This window comes from Oncorhynchus clarkii, chromosome 24, assembly GCF_045791955.1.
Source record: "Oncorhynchus clarkii lewisi isolate Uvic-CL-2024 chromosome 24, UVic_Ocla_1.0, whole genome shotgun sequence".
Classification (NCBI taxonomy): Eukaryota; Metazoa; Chordata; class Actinopteri; order Salmoniformes; family Salmonidae; genus Oncorhynchus; species Oncorhynchus clarkii.
The window spans coordinates 38,441,687-38,454,390 of record NC_092170.1 but is presented as its reverse complement, the minus strand read 5'-3'; positions in this window follow the sequence as shown (position 1 = coordinate 38,454,390).

Sequence of the window (12,704 nt, the reverse complement as noted above, 5' to 3'; positions counted from 1 at the left end):
CTAAACTTGCTATGGAGGAATTGTCCCGACCCAGACATCTAAACTTGCTGTGGAGGAATTGTCCGAACCAGACATCTAAACTTGCTGTGGAGGAATTGTCTGTCCCTGACATCTAAACTTGCTGTGGAGGAATTGTCCGACCCAGACATCTAAACTTGCTTGTGGAGGAATTGTCTGACCCAGACATCTAAACTTGCTGTGGAGGAATTGTCTGACCCAGACATCTAAACATACTGACTCGACACTACATTTACTTGTGGAGGAATTGTCCAACTCTGACATCTAAACTTGCTGTGGAGGAATTGTCCGACCCAGACATCTAAACTTGCTTGTGGAGGAATTGTCTGACCCAGACATCTAAACTTGCTGTGGAGGAATTGTCTGACCCAGACATCTAAACTTGCTTGTGGAGGAATTGTCTGACCCAGACATCTAAACTTGCTTGTGGAGGAATTGTCTGACCCAGACATCTAAACTTGCTTGTGGAGGAATTGTCTGACCCTGACATCTAAACTTGCTGTGGAGGAATTGTCTGACCCTGACATCTAAACTTGCTGTGGAGGAATTGTCCCGACCCAGACATCTAAACTTGCTGTGGAGGAATTGTCCGACCCAGACATCTAAACTTGCTGTGGAGGAATTGTCTGTCCCTGACATCTAAACTTGCTGTGGAGGAATTGTCCGACCCAGACATCTAAACTTGCTTGTGGAGGAATTGTCCGACCCAGACATCTAAACTTGCTGTGGAGGAATTGTCTGACCCAGACATCTAAACATACTGACTCGACACTACATTTGCTTGTGGAGGAATTGTCCAACTCTGACATCTAAACTTGCTGTGGAGGAATTGTCTGACCCAGACATCTAAAGTTGCTTGTGGAGGAATTGTCTGACCCAGACATCTAAACTTGCTTTTGGAGGAATTGTCCGACCCAGACATCTAAACTTGATGTGGAGGAATTGTCTGACCCAGACATCTAAACTTGCTGTGGAGGAATTGTCCGACCCAGGCATCTAAACTTGCTGTGGAGGAATTGTCCGACCCAGACATCTAAACTTGCTTGTGGAGGAATTGTCTGACCCAGACATCTAAACTTGCTGTGGAGGAATTGTCTGACCCAGACATCTAAACTTGCTGTGGAGGAATTGTCTGACCCAGACATCTAAACTTTCTGTGGAGGAATTGTCTGACCCTGACATCTAAACTTGCTGTGGAGGAATTGTCCCGACCCAGACATCTAAACTTGTTGTGGAGGAATTGCCCGACCCAGACATCTAAACTTGCTGTGGAGGAATTGTCCCGACCCAGACATCTAAACTTGCAATTGAGGAATTGTCCCGACCCAGACATCTAAACTTGCTGTGGAGGAATTGTCCGACCCAGACATCTAAACTTGCTGTGGAGGAATTGTCTGACCCTGACATCTAAACTTGATGTGGAGGAATTGTCTGACCCAGACATCTAAACTTGCTTGTGGAGGAATTGTCTGACCCAGACATCTAAACTTGCTGTGGAGGAATTGTCCGACCCAGACATCTAAACTTGCTTGTGGAGGAATTGTCTGACCCAGACATCTAAACTTGCTATGGAGGAATTGTCCCGACCCAGACATCTAAACTTGTTGTGGAGGAATTGCCCGACCCAGACATCTAAACTTGCTGTGGAGGAATTGTCCCGACCCAGACATCTAAACTTGCAATTGAGGAATTGTCCCGACCCAGACATCTAAACTTGCTGTGGAGGAATTGTCCGACCCAGACATCTAAACTTGCTGTGGAGGAATTGTCTGACCCTGACATCTAAACTTGATGTGGAGGAATTGTCTGACCCAGACATCTAAACTTGCTTGTGGAGGAATTGTCTGACCCAGACATCTAAACTTTCTGTGGAGGAATTGTCTGACCCTGACATCTAAACTTGCTGTGGAGGAATTGTCCCGACCCAGACATCTAAACTTGCTATGGAGGAATTGTCCCGACCCAGACATCTAAACTTGCTGTGGAGGAATTGTCCGAACCAGACATCTAAACTTGCTGTGGAGGAATTGTCTGTCCCTGACATCTAAACTTGCTGTGGAGGAATTGTCCGACCCAGACATCTAAACTTGCTTGTGGAGGAATTGTCCGACCCAGACATCTAAACTTGCTGTGGAGGAATTGTCTGACCCAGACATCTAAACATACTGACTCGACACTACATTTGCTTGTGGAGGAATTGTCCAACTCTGACATCTAAACTTGCTGTGCAGGAATTGTCTGACCCAGACATCTAAACTTGCTTGTGGAGGAATTGTCCGACCCAGACATCTAAACTTGATGTGGAGGAATTGTCTGACCCAGACATCTAAACTTGCTGTGGAGGAATTGTCCGACCCAGGCATCTAAACTTGCTGTGGAGGAATTGTCCGACCCAGACATATAAACTTGCTTGTGGAGGAATTGTCTGACCCAGACATCTAAACTTGCTGTGGAGGAATTGTCTGACCCAGACATCTAAACTTTCTGTGGAGGAATTGTCTGACCCTGACATCTAAACTTGCTGTGGAGGAATTGTCCCAACCCAGACATCTAAACTTGTTGTGGAGGAATTGCCCGACCCAGACATCTAAACTTGCTGTGGAGGAATTGTCCCGACCCAGACATCTAAACTTGCAATTGAGGAATTGTCCCGACCCAGACATCTAAACTTGCAATTGAGGAATTGTCCGACCCAGACATCTAAACTTGCTGTGGAGGAATTGTCTGACCCTGACATCTAAACTTGCTATGGAGGAATTGTCTGACCCAGACATCTAAACTTGATGTGGAGGAATTGTCTGACCCAGACATCTAAACTTGCTTGTGGAGGAATTGTCTGACCCAGACATCTAAACTTGTTGTGGAGGAATTGTCTGACCCAGACATCTAAACTTGCTGTGGAGGAATTGTCCGACCCAGACATCTAAACTTGCTGTGGAGGAATTGTCCCGACCCAGACATCTAAACTTGCTATGGAGGAATTGTCCCGACCCAGACATCTAAACTTGCTGTGGAGGAATTGTCCGACCCAGACATCTAAACTTGCTGTGGAGGAATTGTCTGACCCTGACATCTAAACTTGCTGTGGAGGAATTGTCCGACCCAGACATCTAAACTTGCTTGTGGAGGAATTGTCCGACCCAGACATCTAAACTTGCTGTGGAGGAATTGTCTGACCCAGACATCTAAACATACTGACTCGACACTACATTTGCTTGTGGAGGAATTGTCCAACTCTGACATCTAAACTTGCTGTGGAGGAATTGTCCGATCCAGACATCTAAACTTGTTGTGGAGGAATTGTCTGACCCAGACATCTAAACTTGCTGTGGAGGAATTGTCCCGACCCAGACATCTAAACTTGCTATGGAGGAATTGTCCCGACCCAAACATCTAAACTTGCTGTGGAGGAATTGTCCCGACCCTGACATCTAAACTTGCTGTGAAGGAATTGTCTGACCCTGACATCTAAACTTGCTGTAGAGGAATTTCCAACTCTGACATCTAAACTTGCTTGTGGAGGAATTGTCCGACCCAGACATCTAAACATACTGACTCGACACTACATTTGCTGTGGGGGAATTGTCCCGACCCAGACATCTCCACTGAGTGACTCTTAACAGAAACACTGGAATTCCCGTAAACGGAGAACTAGTTTTCTGATCGATGCCAAGTGAGATGTTGTTGGCAAATGTTGGCTGGGTAAAATCACTCTCCATCGCCAAATTATGAATAATTAGCCTTGTCTTCAAAATGTTCCATTTTAAAGTGGGCCCCATTGTTGAATACAAAGCTCCTTCTAACCCCATGCAGACAATAAACTAGTCTAGAAGTTTCTCTAATGAGAGCATAATGGCAGCTATTGGCACAGGGAGATGATGTTTAACGCACAACCCTGCTACATAAGGAATTCTATATGTTTGAACATTTCACATTGTAACAATTCCAGAGAACCTTGGTACACACTGCAGCTTTTGTGTGTCTCAGTTGGCAGAGCTTGGCACTTGCAACGCCAGGGTTGTGGGTTCGATTCCTACGATGGACCAGTAGAAATGAAAATGTATTCATTCACATCCTGGGGTTTGATCGTTACTGGCTGTGACCGGATGTCCCATTGGGTGGTGCACAATTGTTTGGGTTTGGCTGGCTCATTGTGCTTCAGCGAGTCCTTGTGGTAATGGACACCTGCAGGCTGACTTCAGTCATCAGTTGGATGGTGTTTCCTCCAACACATTGGTGTAGCTGGCTTTTTTTAATTAAAAAAATGTATTTCTCCTTTATTTAACCAAGTAGGCTAGTTGAGAACAAGTTCTCACTTGCAACTGCAGCCTGGCCAAGATAAAGCATAGCAGTGCAACAAATACAACACAGAGTTACACGTTGGATAAACAAACATACAGTCAATAATACAGTAGAACAAAAGAAAACAAAAAGTCTATATACAGTGACTGCAAATGAGGTAAGATAAGGAAAGAAATAGGCCATGGTGGCGAAGTAATTACAATATAGCAATTAAACACTGGAATGGTAGATGTGCAGAAGATGAATGTGCAGGTAGAGATATTGGGGTGCAAAGGAGCAAGATAAATAAATAAATACAGTATGGGGATGGGGTAGGTAGATACAGTGCCTTGCGAAAGTATTCGGCCCCCTTGAACTTTGCGACCTTTTGCCACATTTCAGGCTTCAAACATAAAGATATAAAACTGTATTTTTTTTGTGAAGAATCAACAACAAGTGGGACACAATCATGAAGTGGAACGACATTTATTGGATATTTCAAACTTTTTTAACAAATCAAAAACTGAAAAATTGGGCGTGCAAAATTATTCAGCCCCTTTAATTTCAGTGCAGCATACTCTCTCCAGAAGTTCAGTGAGGATCTCTGAATGATCCAATGTTGAACTAAATGACTAATGATGATAAATACAATCCACCTGTGTGTAATCAAGTCTCCGTATAAATGCACCTGCACTGTGATAGTCTCAGAGGTCCGTTAAAAGCGCAGAGAGCATCATGAAGAACAAGGAACACACCAGGCAGGTCCGAGATACTGTTGTGAAGAAGTTTAAAGCCGAATTTGGATACAAAAAGATTTCCCAAGCTTCAAACATCCCAAGGAGCACTGTGCAAGCGATAATATTGAAATGGAAGGAGTATCAGACCACTGCAAATCTACCAAGACCTGGCCGTCCTTCTAAACTTTCAGCTCATACAAGGAGAAGACTGATCAGAGATGCAGCCAAGAGGCCCATGATCACTCTGGATGAACTGCAGAGATCTACAGCTGAGGTGGGAGACTCTGTCCATAGGACAACAATCAGTCGTATATTGCACAAATCTGGCCTTTATGGAAGAGTGGCAAGAAGAAAGCCATTTCTTTAAGATATCCATAAAAGGTGCCGTTTAAAGTTTGCCACAAGCCACCTGGGAGACACACCAAACATGTGGAAGAAGGTGCTCTGGTCAGATGAAACCAAAATTGAACTTTTTGGCAACAATGGAAAACGTTATGTTTGGCGTAAAAGCAACACAGCTGAACACACCATCCCCACTGTCAAACATGGTGGTGGCAGCATCATGGTTTGGGCCTGCTTTTCTTCAGCAGGGACAGGGAAGATGGTTAAAATTGATGGGAAGATGGATGGAGCCAAATACAGGACCATTCTGGAAGAAAACCTGATGGAGTCTGCAAAAGACCTGAGACTGGGACCGAGATTTGTCTTCCAACAAGACAATGATCCAAAACATAAAGCAAAATCTACAATGGAATGGTTCAAAAATAAACATATCCAGGTGTTAGAATGGCCAAGTCAAAGTCCAGACCTGAATCCAATCGAGAATCTGTGGAAAGAACTTAAAACTGCTGTTCACAAATGCTCTCCATCCAACCTCACTGAGCTTGAGCTGTTTTGCAAGGAGGAATGGGAAAAAATGTCAGTCTCTCGATGTGCAAAACTGATAGAGACATACCCCAAGCGACTTACAGCTGTAATCGCAGCAAAAGGTGGCGCTACAAAGTATTAACTTAAGGGGGCTGAATAATTTTGCACGCCCAATTTTTCAGTTTTTGATTTGTTAAAAAAGTTTGAAATATCCAATAAATGTCGTTCCACTTCTTGATTGTGTCCCACTTGTTGTTGATTCTTCACAAAAAAATACAGTTTTATATCTTTATGTTTGAAGCCTGAAATGTGGCAAAAGGTCGCAAAGTTCAAGGGGGCCGAATACTTTCGCAAGGCACTGTAGATGGGCTGTTTAGGGATGGGCTATGTACAGGTGCAGCGATCTGTGAGCTGCTCTGACAGCTGGTGCTTAAAGCTAGTGAGGGAGATGTGAGTCTCCAGCTTCAGAGATTTTTGCAGTTCGTTCCAGTCATTGGCAGCAGAGAACTGGAAGGAAAGACGACCAAATGAGGAATAGGATTTGGGGGTGACCAGTGAGATATACCTGCTGGAGCGCGTGCCACGAGTGGGTGCTGCTATGGTGACCAGTGAGCTGAGATAAGGCGGGACTTTACCTAGCAGAGACTTGTAGATGACCTGTAACCAGTGGGTTTGGCGACGCGAAGTTTGTTGAGTAGAGTGTTGGAGGCTATTTTATAGATGACATCTCCGAAGTCGAGGATCGGTAGGATGGTCAGTTTTACGAGGGTATGTTTGGCAGCATGAATGAAGGATGTTTTGTTTGCGAAATAGTTCAGCCGATTCTAGATTTAACTTTGGATTGGAGATGCTTAATGTGAGTCTGGAAGGAGAGTTTACAGTCTAACCAGACACCTAGGTATTTGTAGTTGTCCACGTATTCTAAGTCAGAGCCGTCCAGAGTAGTGATGCTGGATGGGCGAGCAGGTGCTGGCAGTGATCGATTGAATAGCATGCATTTAGTTTTACTTGCGTTTAATAAGAGCAGTTGGAGGCCATGGAAGGAGAGTTGTAATGGCATTGAAGCTTGTCTGGAGGTTAGTTAACACAGTGTCCAAAGAGGGGCCAGAGGTATACAGAATGGTGTCGTCTGCGTAGAGGTGGATCAGAGAATCACCCGCAGTAAGAGAGCGGGTGTTAAGAGATCGGGTTTTGGCGGGTCATGTTTTGGAGGGCGCAGGTTAGGGTTAAGGTTAGGAAAAATAGTTTTTTTTAAAGGGAATCCATTTTGACTCCCAAAAAGGCCTGAACATTCACATAGAAAAAGCTGTGTGTGTGATTGCTGGCGTGTTCAGTGTTAGCAGCATCTTTAAACAAGCTCTAGACATGAATCTCTGTGATGTTCTCTGCCTGTTCCTGTCCTCTCTGTGCTGTAATTTGTTGTTCGAATGCTTGAAATGATCACCAGAAGCTCAACTCAAACCTTGTGCGTGTGTGTGTCCAGAATGGATGAAATGATCACCAGAAGCTCAACTCAAACCTTGTGCGTGTGTGTGTCCAGAATGGATGAAATGATCTCCAGAAGCTCAACTCAAACCTTGTGCGTGTGTGTGTCCAGAATGGATGAAATGATCACCAGAAGCTCAACTCAAACCTTGTGCGTGTGTGTGTCCAGAATGGATGAAATGATCTCCAGAAGCTCAACTCAAACCTTGTGCGTGTGTGTGTCCAGAATGGATGAAATGATCACCAGAAGCTGAAACCCTTTAAAGCAGCGACAGACAGTAGACGCCAGCCGTGTGTGTGTTTGTCTGTGTGTGAAACAGACCGCAGACGTCAGACAGGGGGACGTGTGTGAGATCTCTGAACACAAACATACCACTACTTCAGTCATTTACCTTCTGTTTTAGAACATGGAACCATTTATCTTCTGTTCTAGAACATTGAACCATTTATCTTCTGTTTTAGAACATTGGACCATTTATCTTCTGTTTTAGAACATTGAACCATTTATCTTCTGTTTTAGAACATGGAACCATTTATCTTCTGTTCTAGAACATTGAACCATTTATCTTCTGTTTTAGAACATGGAACCATTTATCTTCTGTTTTAGAACATGGAACCATTTATCTTCTGTTTTAGAACATTGAACCATTTATCTTCTGTTCTAGAACATTGGACCATTTATCTTCTGTTCTAGAACATTGAACCATTTATCTTCTGTTTTAGAACATGGAACCATTTATCTTCTGTTCTAGAACATTGGACCATTTATCTTCTGTTTTAGAACATGGAACCAGTTACCTTCTGTTCTAGAACATTGGACCATTTATCTTGTTTTAGAACATTGGACCATTTATCTTCTGTTCTAGAACATTGGACCATTTATCTTTTTTGTTTTAGAACATTGGACCATTTATCTTCTGTTTTAGAACATGGAACCAGTTACCTTCTGTTCTAGAACATTGAACCATTTATCTTGTTTTAGAACATTGAACCATTTATCTTCTGTTTTAGAACATTGGACCATTTATCTTCTGTTTTAGAACATTGGAGCATTTATCTTCTGTTTTAGAACATGGAACCAGTTACCTTCTGTTCTAGAACATTAGACCATTTATCTTGTTTTAGAACATTGGACCATTTATCTTCTGTTCTAGAACATTGGACCATTTATCTTCTTTGTTTTAGAACATGGAACCAGTTACCTCTCTGTTTCAGAACATGGAACAATTTTCACATTAGCTATGAATGCTGTGAAGCTAATGTGTGATTTTGAATGATCAACCTTTTCTTGTTAATGAGGATATTTAATAATCCTTAGAGAGAGAGAGAGAGAGAGAGAGAGAGAGAGAGAGAGAGAGAGAGAGAGAGAGAGAGAGAGAGAGAGAGAGAGAGAGAGAGAGAGAGAGAGAGAGAGAGAGCAGTGAGTCTTATTGAATCTGAAAGAGGCAACAGCATTCATTTGTCTTTACAGTTATATGGTTTTGACAGAAACATAAGAACATGATGTTAAAGTGATGCATAGAAAATCAATCTCATTAAGCATCAGCTGTTTTTTCAGGTTTTACAATACGGGAAAAATAAATACTGTCCTCAAAATGAAAACCAAAGTGGTTTTTAATACAATCTAACATAAGAACAAACACTATAGAAGTTTGATATCATGTATTCTACAATTTTATCTATACTCAAAAACATGAATTCTTTCTTTCTGTAAATTCTCTAAAAAAATACAAAATCTTTGAATCTTGTGAAATCTAGAACCGTATAAGATAAAGTTCCTCTGTGTTATTGAATCTAAACAGTTTAACATACTACTGTAGTTGGTTAATCCCAGTAGAAGCGTTTTCTTCTCCAGAGGCTCCGAACGTGGAATGGTTCTCACAAGCATATAGAAATCCTCTGACGTCAGGCATAAGAGACACCACTAAAACACACATATGTATCGTCTTAAGGCACCGTAACAGGAAACCCTATTTACACAGCTGCCTGTAAATGTATTCAGTTATGAAGAAACACAGAAAAACAACTCAACTCATAAGGGCTCAAAGGCCCTGAGAGGCTCTGTATCTAAGGCAAGATGGCAGAGACTGGAGAGGAACAAGTGTTGACGTAACTGGTTCTAGAATATTCACAAGACATTGTCTTCAAACATTCTGAAATGGAAGCAGTAATAGAATGATGACGTCATCACCATGGCACCATAGTGTAGTGGCTGACGCAGAGACTTCTGGGTGGTGTTTTTACAATGGGTTGGCAGGGAACAGAGTCCAGCTAGATATAACCCACTCCTGATATGTGGGTGAACACTACTAGCATGCTGATATCTGGCATTACCTTACGTCAGATAGCGTGTCGTTTCCGCCTACACTGAGGTTGAGGGACGAGCGTCGTGTAGGAGTGACGCCACCTGACGTAAGACAGTGGATATCTGGAGCGAGTTAAAAGAACATAGGCTCATTGAATTAGGAGTGTTGAACTACACTGAACTACTTACTGTATCACCAGTGGACTCTGCTGTTGGGGTGAGATTCTGGGGCCTGACCACAGCTGTGTAACTGGGTCAGGGAGAAGGAGGAGGATGTGAGGGGAGGAGGAGGAGGAGGAGGGGAGGAGAAGAAGGAAGAAGACGAGGATAAGAAAGATAAGGAGGAGGAGGAGGAGGAGGAGGAGAAGGAGGCAGAGGAGGAGGAGCAGGATATGAGGGGAGGAGGAGGATATAAGGGGAGGAGGAGAAGGAGGAGGAGGAGGAGGAGGAGGAGGAGGGGAGGAGAAGAAGGAGGAAGATGAGGATAAGGAGGAGGAGGAGGAGGAGAAGAAGGAGGCAGAGGAGGAGGATAAGGAGGAGGAGGATATGAGGGGAGGAGGAGGATATAAGGGGAGGAGGAGGATATGAGGGGAGGAGGAGGATATAAGGGGAGGAGGAGGAGGAGGAGGGGAGGAGAAGGAGGAGGAAGACGAGGATAAGGAGGATAAGGAGGAGGAGGAGAAGAAGGAGGCAGAGGAGGAGGATATGAGGGGAGGAGGAGGAGAAGAAGAAGGAGGAGGAGGATAAGAGGAGAGGAGGAGAAAGAGAAAGAGGATAAGAGGGGAGGGGCTGAGGAGGAGAGAGGTGTGATGTAAATGTACATTGTAAGCAAACGTTGGGTCTGGTGGCTTCCATGTTGGGCCTGGAAGAGGACGACAACTAGAGAAACAAACATGTGTAAATGGATCGATGTGAGAACTCCCGGCCCGCCGCTGTTATGGCTGACACTACTATAGCATTACAGAGCAGGCCATGGAGCAGGCAGTGTAGACCCAACATTCTGACTCTACTATAGCATTACAGAGCAGGCCATGGAGCAGGCAGTGTAGACCCAACATTCTGACACTACTATAGCATTACAGAGCAGGCCATGGAGCAGGCAGTGTAGACCCAACATTCTGACTCTACTATAGCATTACAGAGCAGGCCATGGAGCAGGCAGTGTAGACCCAACATTCTGACACTACTATAGCATTACAGAGCAGGCCATGGAGCAGGCAGTGTAGACCCAACATTCTGACTCTACTATAGCATTACAGAGCAGGCCATGGAGCAGCCAGTGTAGACCCAACATTCTGACTCTACTATAGCATTACAGAGCAGGCCATGGAGCAGGCAGTGTAGACCCAACATTCTGACTCTACTATAGCATTACAGAGCAGGCCATGGAGCAGGCAGTGTAGACCCAACATTCTGACACTACTATAGCATTACAGAGCAGGCCATGGAGCAGGCAGTGTAGACCCAACATTCTGACTCTACTATAGCATTACAGAGCAGGCCATGGAGCAGGCAGTGTAGACCCAACATTCTGACTCTACTATAGCATTACAGAGCAGGCCATGGAGCAGGCAGTGTAGACCCAACATTCTGACTCTACTATAGCATTACAGAGCAGGCCATGGAGCAGGCAGTGTAGACCCAACATTCTGACTCTACTATAGCATTACAGAGCAGGCCATGGAGCAGGCAGTGTAGACCCAACATTCTGACTCTACTATAGCATTACAGAGCAGGCCATGGAGCAGGCAGTGTAGACCCAACATTCTGACTCTACTATAGCATTACAGAGCAGGCCATGGAGCAGGCAGTGTAGAACCAACATTCTGACTCTACTATAGCATTACAGAGCAGGCCATGGAGCAGGCAGTGTAGACCCAACATTCTGACTCTACTATAGCATTACAGAGCAGGCCATGGAGCAGGCAGTGTAGACCCAACATTCTGACTCTACTATAGCATTACAGAGCAGGCCATGGAGCAGGCAGTGTAGACCCAACATTCTGACACTACTATAGCATTACAGAGCAGGCCATGGAGCAGGCAGTGTAGACCCAACATTCTGACTCTACTATAGCATTACAGAGCAGGCCATGGAGCAGGCAGTGTAGACCCAACATTCTGACTCTACTATAGCATTACAGAGCAGGCCATGGAGCAGGCAGTGTAGACCCAACATTCTGACTCTACTATAGCATTACAGAGCAGGCCATGGAGCAGGCAGTGTAGACCCAACATTCTGACACTACTATAGCATTACAGAGCAGGCCATGGAGCAGGCAGTGTAGACCCAACATTCTGACTCTACTATAGCATTACAGAGCAGGCCATGGAGCAGGCAGTGTAGACCCAACATTCTGACTCTACTATAGCATTACAGAGCAGGCCATGGAGCAGGCAGTGTAGACCCAACATTCTGACTCTACTATAGCATTACAGAGCAGGCCACGGAGCAGGCAGTGTAGACCCAACATTCTGACTCTACTATAGCATTACAGAGCAGGCCATGGAGCAGGCAGTGTAGACCCAACATTCTGACACTACTATAGCATTACAGAGCAGGCCATGGAGCAGGCAGTGTAGACCCAACATTCTGACTCTACTATAGCATTACAGAGCAGGCCATGGAGCAGGCAGTGTAGACCCAACATTCTGACACTACTATAGCATTACAGAGCAGGCCATGGAGCAGGCAGTGTAGACCCAACATTCTGACACTACTATAGCATTACAGAGCAGGCCATGGAGCAGGCAGTGTAGACCCAACATTCTGACTCTACTATAGCATTACAGAGCAGGCCATGGAGCAGGCAGTGTAGACCCAACATTCTGACACTACTATAGCATTACAGAGCAGGCCATGGAGCAGGCAGTGTAGACCCAACATTCTGACTCTACTATAGCATTACAGAGCAGGCCATGGAGCAGGCAGTGTAGACCCAACATTCTGACTCTACTATAGCATTACAGAGCAGGCCATGGAGCAGGCAGTGTAGACCCAACATTCTGAC